General features: G+C 34.4%; 1 protein-coding gene across 2 annotated transcripts in view; it reads right to left on the reverse strand.

The window, feature by feature from the left end:
- Positions 1 to 5,241, reverse strand: part of LOC143230476 (uncharacterized) — a 51,599-nt gene extending 46,358 nt beyond the window's left edge. Inside the window, exon 1 of one of the 2 annotated variants that reach the window (XM_076464124.1) lies at positions 4,877 to 5,241. The gene's annotated coding sequence lies outside the window, so the exon portion shown is untranslated. The remainder of the gene's footprint in view (positions 1 to 4,876) is intronic. The other variant, XM_076464114.1, reaches the window with a different exon arrangement.
- Positions 5,242 to 10,316: the final 5,075 nt, after the last annotated feature.

The raw sequence follows: 10,316 nt of genomic DNA on the forward strand, positions 1-10,316 counted from the left end.
GTCCGTATATTATAGGTCCAGCATGGTTAGGTGTTTAAGGCACTCGACTCGTAATCTAAGGGTCCGGGTTCGAATCCCCCTCGCACCAAACATGCTCACCTTTTCAGCTGTGGGGGCGTTATAATGTAACGGTCAATACCACTATTCGTTGGTAAAAGAGTAGCTCAAAAGTCGGTGGTGGGTGGTGATGACTAGCTGCCTTCCCTCTAGTCTTACACCGCTAAATTAGGGTCGGCTAGCGCAGATAGCCCTCGAGTAGCTTTGCGCAAAATGTAAAACACACCAAACCAAATCGTATATTATGAGTTGAGTGTCCCAACCAGTGAACTATGCCATTTATATAGCGAGCTTAACAAAAGAACTTATAATATTACTAAGTAGTATATGACTCAATAAAGTGAATAAATTATGTTAATGTGGTAAACTGGATGCTGAATAATGTAAAAGGAAAGAGTGAATAAGTTATGTTAATGTGGTAAACTTGGTAACATACCACTAAACCAACATTAAGAAAAGTAATTCAATGTTGAACATTGTAACATGTGGTAGATATATATATATATATAGATAGATATATCAAAGCTGTTTCCTGAGCAATTTGTTTTCTTTCTTGTCGTTAGCTCAAAGCTACACGATGGACTGTCCGTGCTGTGCCCACCCAAGTACCGAAACCAGGTTTTGGAGTTATAAATATTTAGACTTACCGCTGATTCCTGGATCATATTAAAAGTGGATTCTGGAACCTGTGCATTAAAATTTAAAACTGGATAAAACGTAAGATTTTTTTAAAAGCTTAAACAATGAAAATATTGGTAAAATATTTATGTTTAAATGTACGTCTGTTAAAACCATAAGTTCAAGAGAAATTAAAATACTGAATTTTATAAAATATTTATAAAAACCCTATTACCAGAGAAGTTAAATTAAGGACTTTATTTCCGGAAAACTTTTACGGTCCTGTCGAAACTGGATGCAACTCTACTTGATAGCTTAAAAAAAATGAACTCACCAGATAAGTTCAAACTAAGTGGAGACATATAGCATTAGTTCTAAGGGGGGTTAATTGTAAGCTTGATTCACAGAGAAATTAGACGTAAACGATACTAGTTTAGAAGTCCTCTCTCACCCCACCAAGGGCAGGGGATCCTTAGCCTTTCCTCAGAAAAAGAAACAAAGGAAATGAAGACTAAAACTGTCATTCAAGGAAAATCTTTAGGAACAACTGAAAGGAATCTTGGTAAGAAAGGTATTTGAAGAGGTAGAGCTCACACAGTGGGTAGACGTCGTCTATCATATTTAATCATTTCTATCACAGTCCTCAAATGTACAACTGAACTAGGACTTAAAAACTCAGAACATCCCACATCTTCGTTTGCATCCAGTTTGGGGAAAGTATTTTTGTTTAGTAAAACAGGAAACAATGAAATAGAAAAAAACACATAAACACGCTGATATTAAAGTTTGATCAATTTTATCTCTTGAAGTTTACTGTTCTGTTCTCATAATGGTCACTTACCTGTGTGAACTCCAAGATGTCTATGTCACAGTATAGAGTAATAGAAATAATTATGAAAATACAAAACGATACGATACGATAACGTACAGGAGACAAAACTAGAAGGCACAAAGCATTTTCACAGAAAGCAGAAAATAGAAATAAATAGGATATAGAATCCTAATTTTTTTTTTTGTATGGAAGCCCTTTGTTTAACACATAATATTTATACCTTGCTTTCTTACTGCCATACAGTTTATAAATCTAAAGCTATGGAATTTTATTCGAAATGTTTTGTTTTATTGTTTACAATTCATCAATATTGTTTGTTCATTTTTCGTTCAGGCAAGGGTTGTGAGTATTCCATTAGTCTTCTTACTGTCCACATATATTACACTCCATTTTCTGTATGCTTAGGCTTAGGATTACTGTCTTGTAGGAAGACGAATCTCTACCCAATTTTCTGAAGGAATGGTATGACACATCAGAATCTACAGTGCATGTCTACATTCAATGTGCCATCACTTTGTTGTAGATCACTCATACCGTTGACCTAGACAGTTCTAGCCTGCACTGAATCACTGTAGCTGTTGTAAACTGACTGTGATAACACTTGCTTTCTGCTGTGGAACAAACAGTCAGTGAGTGTTTCCGAATAAATCAGACTTGAATTAATCTGTAGCTAACACTGTTGTCAACCTTTCCTACGTAAATACGAAGTCTTGAAGCAACTTTCCTCTTGGAATATATTTGACCAGCCAAAACTTTGATTTATACATGCTTGTCGTTCTCTATTTCAGTCCTGGAAGCCATGACTGTTCACTCTGCTATTGCTGGGAATAGTATACCTGTGTGTACTTGTTAAGGTGTGACAACTTCTGATTGGTTGTTATCTAACCAACCACAGTGTATAAGTTATCAACGAGTAGATATACTCTGGTATAATTCATTTTTACTCAAGAAGAAATGTGAGTTTCTCCCATTTCCATTCTTCTTTTTCTCACTGTTTCCACAATTACTTCCAATACTATATCTACTGGTTTCCTGTTCCGGAATGATGGAATACATTATCAAACCTTCCTTCGTCAAACAATGTCAATATTAAAATGATTAACTAACAATTATTACTATTACGACGTTGAGTTACATTCTTTATGGATCACACTCCAAAGACATTAACTAACAATTATTACTATTACGACTCTGAGGTACATTCTTTATGGATCACACTCCAAAGACATTAACTAACAATTATTACTATTACGACTCTGAGGTACATTCTTTATGGATCAAACTCCAAAGACATTAACTAACAATTATTACTATTACGACTCTGAGTTACATTCTTTATGGATCACACTCCAAAGACACAAATTACTAAAAGTAAAGTAAAAAAAAAAAAAGATTTTATTTTGTTTTACGTGTGAAATAATTTAATGATTTCATGTACCATTACTTTAGATGACCTATTATTTAATATCACGAAACATTAAATATGGTATTTTTACTCATAATTATTTGTTACCTGTGTTAAATCACTCAGAATCGAATGTTCAAAACATTCATAAGTCAGACTAATTATTTTAAACTTTGAACTCTAAATAGAAACGCAGAACTGAAAGAAGTCATAAGGTAAGTACGAATATAAAACAGAAACCCACGTGAACTGATTAATTGGGCAGCAATATAATTAATGAAATGTGATAAATAGACGCAAGAGCATAAATATATGACATAGAAAAAATTCCAAACAATAATGTTATTGCGTCAGTAAACTTAATTTCGTTTTCACCAATGATAGAAAACAATACATTGTACTTAAGGCGCGAGATCTTGACGTAAGCGAGAACACCTAGAAATACGCTGTTATATGTATATATACATATATAACTCGATACAAAGCTTCCTTCGGTGTTGACACAGATAGCCTAGCTGCTTTGTGCCATAAAACACTAAATCAATCAATCCTTCGGTGTTTTAAGGTTTCTTGGGGACTACTGACAATGTTCTAAACGCACACTGGATATTTGCAGAGAATGTTGAAGAACAAAAACGATCATTCGTTCCATTTTGTGAACGTTTCTTTGAACTGCAACTGTGTTAGTGTCAGGTCCTTCTCACTGAACGTTGTCCCCCCTTGGCACAGACTCATACCGCTAGAAACTGGGTTTCGATACCCGTAGTAAGGAGAACCCACACAGTTCCTGAAGCATTTGCTTGGCAATGGTTAGTTGTAATCTCTCTTTGTTAACCTGAAGTTGGTCTAAGAAAGTGAAAACGCTCTTCTGCAATTTATTTTAATACCAGTTTTAATACCAGTACCAGCCGTCTTGAGAACACATTTTTACTTCAAGTGGGTTTCTCGTCATTACGAAGATAGCCCATTGTGTAACTTTGTGGTTAATTCCAAACAAAGAAAACACAGAACGTTAATTCCCGCCTGCTAAACAACTTGTTACAACTATCGATAAGAGATATCTTGTTCACAGCTATGATTAGCTGTGAGATAGCCCATTGTGTAACTTTGTGGTTAATTCCAAACAAAGAAAACACAGAACGTTAATTCCCGCCTGCTAAAGATATTAACTTGTTACAACTATCGATAAGAGATATCTTGTTCACAGCTATGATTACTTTCTGAAATCTTATTGGTTGACAACTTATTTAAAACCGTGGTTCTTAGTGTTACATACAATTTAACACTGAGTTAAGTCATTTTCAACGGTACTTTATTTCTACAAAACGATTCACATTTAGATAAAATGTGAAACTTTATTACATATGTAAAAACAGCTCAAACCTCTGGACTTCACATTAGTAATGTAACCACAAAATAGTTCAATGTGAACATAATTGGAATATCTTGTTATTTTTTTAAGGAGTTTTGTTGTATTTTAATTAATATGCAAATTAATTAACTTAATTAATTTAAACTCAAGTCTAAATTAAAGTACATGAAATGTCAGGATATGTTATGGGTTTTGACTTGCAGTGTTTTTCGTTTGCCGCCAGATCAGTCAAAACTCACTCGGTCTCTGTAAGATTGTGGTTAGAGACAACCAAAGTTAAAGTTCTAAGACTGCTACTACAAAACTCCATTAGTCAAATAATTTTACCCTAAAATTTAATAAAAATTTTCAGAATAAAATTCATAACTATTATTGTAAACCAACAACTATAGCTCAATGTAATTCATAACCTAAGTTATCACCCATAGGTTCATCTGTTTATGAAAAATTCAGAGCTACTTGTTGCAAACTATCACCTGTTGTTGAGAGTACTGTACTTTAAAAGCGAGGTTATCACCAATAAGTTCACCTGTTTATGAACTAAAAGTAAAACACAATAAGCACCATAAAATCAAGTAAAGTAACTGCTTACCTGTGTAAATGTTTCTTTTTTCTAGCGGATAATTTTACCTCATGCTCAGGAGACTTCTAACAAAACAAATGAAGAAATGAATGTCACCTAACACCAAATTGGTTCCTGTATTATTCAGTCTACAGAAGAAACTGTATGTCTAGTACATACTGTGGGATGTGGAGTTCTGATGTTAATAAAAGCCGAAACAGTCTCTATAAACGCAGAACGAGGAAGTGACGTGGAAGAAGATGCACAGTTAAATAAGTTGTTGCCCATGTAAGCTCTGACTGACTGGAGTTTATGTCTTTTTACCAGTTACTAGATCTGGAGCAATCGATTCCTGAATGTTCTTACGTCATCTCCAATCAGAGGAAGAAAGATTCAGCAGTGTTGCTCACGTGATACTTGTAACCATCCTCTGTTACACTATAACGAAAGTCGTAGATTGGGTGGGTATCAGCGTGATGTCCGTCCATCCTTAACAGCTGTTTACTTAATTAGAGGGAACGAAACTCAAGTCTTTGAATTCTAGGTTGAAGCCTTTCGAGGTTGAAATATAATTTACAAATTGTTATAAACTCAGCGCGAAATGTATAAAAAAACTAAAAATAGATTATTGTATAAAGCTAACTTTTTTCATAAGATACAAAGTCATCATAACCAAAATTTGACTGAGATAATACAGTATTCTAAAGTCTTATATGTATTTTTTGCGCTAAGTAAGTAAATATCTGAACTCTAAAACGACAGCATATTTTACTAAGTGTCTACACATTATGACAGAAGGCCGCGAGACACGAACAAAATGTTTTGTTGTTGTTAAAATTGCTTAGTTTTGTATAAACATCTTTAACATTTACAGACAAATGTTAAATCAATAATCCTAAACAATGCTTTATTGTTACAACAGCAGTTTGCAAACTACTTATGAAAGAAAATATTTTATTGTTTCGGTAAATCATAAGCTTAAGCAGTACGCATGCGTTATGACAGCGACTCTAAAACTACTTGTAAACAATTAGAGTAATTATTGTTATTGTTGTTTCGTAATGCGCTACACCTGAACTGTGTTTGCGTGATATGACAGCAGCTCACGAACTACTAAATATATGTGATTGTTTCGTAATGCGCTACGCCTAAACTATGCTTCCATCTTACTACAACAGCTCGCGTCTGAATTATCTTCATCATAACCTGAGCACAGATATATAGTTTAAAAATATTATGTTATGCGAAGCTATTTATAATATTTGCTATCGAAATAGTATTATTGTTGTATTAGAGTGAAAGAAACATATAATTGTTACTGAGTTCCAAAACAATGTTGGATCCAGTGGCGTATTTAGGTAAGAGTTAGAGGGGTCTCAGCCCCAGGGCCCATTAATAATTCTATTCTATGTAACAAATACATAGGATATAGGGCCCACGTAACCTTAAATCCGCCACTGGTTGTTCCGGCTTGACTAGACTCTTAATCTGAGGGTCGCGGGTTCGACTTCCCGTCACACAAAACATGTTCGGCTGAGGGAGCGTTATTATGTGACGGTAAATCCCAGTATTCGTTGGTGAAAGGATATTCCAAGAGTTGGCGGTGGGGAGTGTTAACTAGCTGATTTTCCGTCTAATTTTACACTGATAAATTAAGGATGGCTAGCGCAGGTGCACCTGGTGTAGCTTTGCGCGAAATTCAAAAGCAAACAAACATCACCCAACGACAACTCTTAGGCTACTCTTTTACCAACGATATTGGGATTGTCTGAACATTATAATTTCCCTAGGCTGAAAGTGTGAGCATGTTTGGTGTGGCGAGGGAATCGAGCTCGCGACCCTCAGATTACGAGTCCAGCACCCCTGGCATGCCGGACAGTAAGGAGTATTGTTTGTTTGTTTTTTGAATTTCGCGCAAAGCTGCACGAGGGCTATCTGCGCTAGCCATCCATAGTTTAGCAGTGTAAGATTAGACGGAAAATCAGCTAGTTAGCACTCCCCACCGCCAACTCTTGAATTACTCTTTCACCAACGAATACTGGGATTGACCGTCACATTATAGCGCCCCCACGGCTGAAAGGGCGATCATGTTCGAAACCGCGACCCTCAGATTATGAATCGAACGCCTTAACCCACCTGACCATGCCGTGCCCGTAACGATAAAAAAAAAACGTATTTAAAATAAAAGATAAGACTAGTAGTGTTATAAGTGTATAAATGCTCATGCTAGCTATCCCAGGATGCCTCAGGGTGAATATTGAAAATTCGGTTTTCGAACACCGCAGCGGACACGGTGCATACAGAATAATATGTCTATTCCATTTAAGCAAACAAACTGCCGTCATTCTTGATGACGAGAAACCCACTTGAAATAAAAAATGTATCTCAGAACGGCTGGTATTGGTATTAATACTTTTATTGATAAGTGTTAATATCCATACTAACCATTCTGAGATACAAATTACCGTCATGTTGTTCATACGTTTTAGCGGTAATTCTTCCACGTGATATTTTCCATGTTTGTACAATACAGTACCTAGCCATATACTTTAGACGAATTCCTAATGACAACACGACACATTCTGATTTTGTGTTTAATAGTCCTACACAAGTTTAGCACGAGCTGTAAAACTGGTTTATTTCCTTCTAACAACTGGTTGAGAGTTAATCTTCTCGGAAGAAAGTGGTTACTAATCTTGACAAGGGTACTCAGAATGGTTACTAATCTTGACAAGGGCACTCAGAATGGTTACTAATCTTGACAAGGGCACTCAGAATGGTTACTAATCTTGACAAGGGCACTGAGAATAGTTACTAATCTTGATAGGGCACTCAGAATGGTTACTAATCTTGACAAGGGCACTCAGAATGGTTACTAATCTTGACAAAGGCACTCAGAATGGTTACTTATCTTGACAAGGGCACTCAGAATGGTTACTAATCTTGACAAGGGCACTCAGAAAAGTCCTAATGTTGCAGTGACAGACGAGGTAATGAACATTTCAAACTCTTCAAACAAATGGAAAATCACCTTCTTAAAACCGGACTAAACTTATGCCAGCTTCTTACTTTTAATATAAGAAAGTGATATTGATATAAATAGCTTCTATGTTTACAACCTAGTGACGCGATGAACTGAACTGAATAATTAATTAATTCACAATTACAGTAACAGCAATGTTTACATTGAACAACAATACAAAATCCTCTTCCCTTGTGGCACAGCGGAATGTCTGCGAACCGAGTTACGATACCCTTCGTAAGCAGAGCAGAGAGAGCCCTTTGTGCAGCGACTTTAACCCCACCTGGAAACTTGTCCTCATCATCTGTAAACCATCCTGGAATTAAACGGTCTTTCTTAATGTAACTTTGACCTGCTGATGACCTGGCACCGTGGGTCGAAGTGTGATTAAAATCACAGTATGACTACTGTTAAAGTTGTTATTATTCTATGTTTGACTTAACCTTTAATGTTTGCGTTTCAAATGTTACAACAGAACTTTAATGCACGTTGTCGTCGTATAAGTATTTAACAAATATGTTAAACGTTTTCTAGGAGATCATAAGTTACATTCCATAAATAACGGGATTTATATACATCTTTTAATCATCTATATATATGTGTGTGTGTGTATAATTATTACTATGTTAAAGATGTTTCATATATTGTGTATATACAGCCTTGTGTATCATTTTTGTTCTTCATACTGTACTGAAGACGGACAGAGATACGTATTCTAAAGAGTATTATGTGTATTTTAAAGGACGGATTATTCTCTTCCAGACATCCGGGAGTGTCTTCAGTGATTTCTATAAATGATTCTTTGAATTCTATGATAGATTGTTTAGGAAGAGTATTCCTGATGAAACTGTAGAATGGAAGGAAAGTGCCTGTTGTGGAAACACAAGTATAGAGGACAACGTTTCGAAAATCTTCCACCTTTCGTCTTCAAGATCACAAGTTTCATTGATTCTTTGAATGTTTTCTAATTCACTCTATATGTAATAATGTGAATGGTACTTTTGTATTTTACAGGTAATCATACTGATGTTCTTTCTTGTATTATGTTTAATAATTCACTGTATATGTAATAATGTGCATGGTACTTGTTGTATTTTACAGGTAATCATAGTGATGTTCTTTCTTGCAATACGTTTAATAATTTGCTCTATATGTAATAATGTGGATGGTGCTTGTTGTATTTTACAGGTAATCATAGTGATGTTCTTTCTTGTAATACGTTTAATAATTTGCTCTATATGTAATAATGTGGATGGTGCTTGTTGTATTTTACAGGTAATCATAGTGATGTTCTTTCTTGTAATACGTTTAATAATTTGCTCTATATGTAATAATGTGGATGGTACTTGTATTTTACAGGTAATCATACTGATGTCCTTTCTTGTATTATGTTTAATAATTCACTGCATATGTAATAATGTGGATGGTACTTGTTGTATTTTACAGGTAATCATAGTGATGTTCTTTCTTGTATTATGTTTAATAATTCACTGTATATGTAATAATGTGGATGGTACTTGTTGTATTTTACAGGTAATCATAGTGATGTTCTTTCTTGTATTATGTTTAATAATTCACTGCATATGTAATAATGTGGATGGTACTTGTTGTATTTTACAGGTAATCATACTGATGTCCTTTCTTGTATTATGTTTAATAATTCACTGTATATGTAATAATGTGCATGGTACTTGTTGTATTTTACAGGTAATCATAATGATGTCCTTTCTTGTATAATGTTTAATAATTCACTGTATATGTAATAATGTGAATGGTACTTGTTATATTTTACAGGTAATCATAGTGATGTTCTTTCTTGTATTATGTTTAATAATTCACTGTATATGTAATAATGTGGATGGTACTTGTTGTATTTTACAGGTAATCATAGTGATGTCCTTTCTTGTATTATGTTTAATAATTCACTGCATATGTAATAATGTGGATGGTACTTGTTGTAATTTTACAGGTAATCATAGTGATGTTCTTTCTTGTATTATGTTTAATAATTCACTGCATATGTAATAATGTGGATGGTACTTGTTGTATTTTGCAGGTAATCATACTGATGTCCTTTCTTGTATAATGTTTAATAATTCACTGTATATGTAATAATGTGGACGGTACTTGTTGTATTTTACAGGTAATCATACTGATGTCCTTTCTTGTATAATGTTTAATAATTCACTGTATATGTAATAATGTGAATGGTACTTGTTATATTTTACAGGTAATCATAGTGATGTTCTTTCTTGTATTATGTTTTTATAATTCACTGTATATGTAATAATGTGGACGGTACTTGTTGTATTTTACAGGTAATCATACTGATGTCCTTTCTTGTATAATGTTTAATAATTCACTGTATATGTAATAATGTGGATGGTACTTGTTGTATTTTACAGGTAATCATAGTGAGTCCTTTCTTGTATTATGTTTAATAATTCA

This window comes from Tachypleus tridentatus, chromosome 1, assembly GCF_004210375.1.
Source record: "Tachypleus tridentatus isolate NWPU-2018 chromosome 1, ASM421037v1, whole genome shotgun sequence".
NCBI lineage: Eukaryota > Metazoa > Arthropoda > Merostomata > Xiphosura > Limulidae > Tachypleus > Tachypleus tridentatus.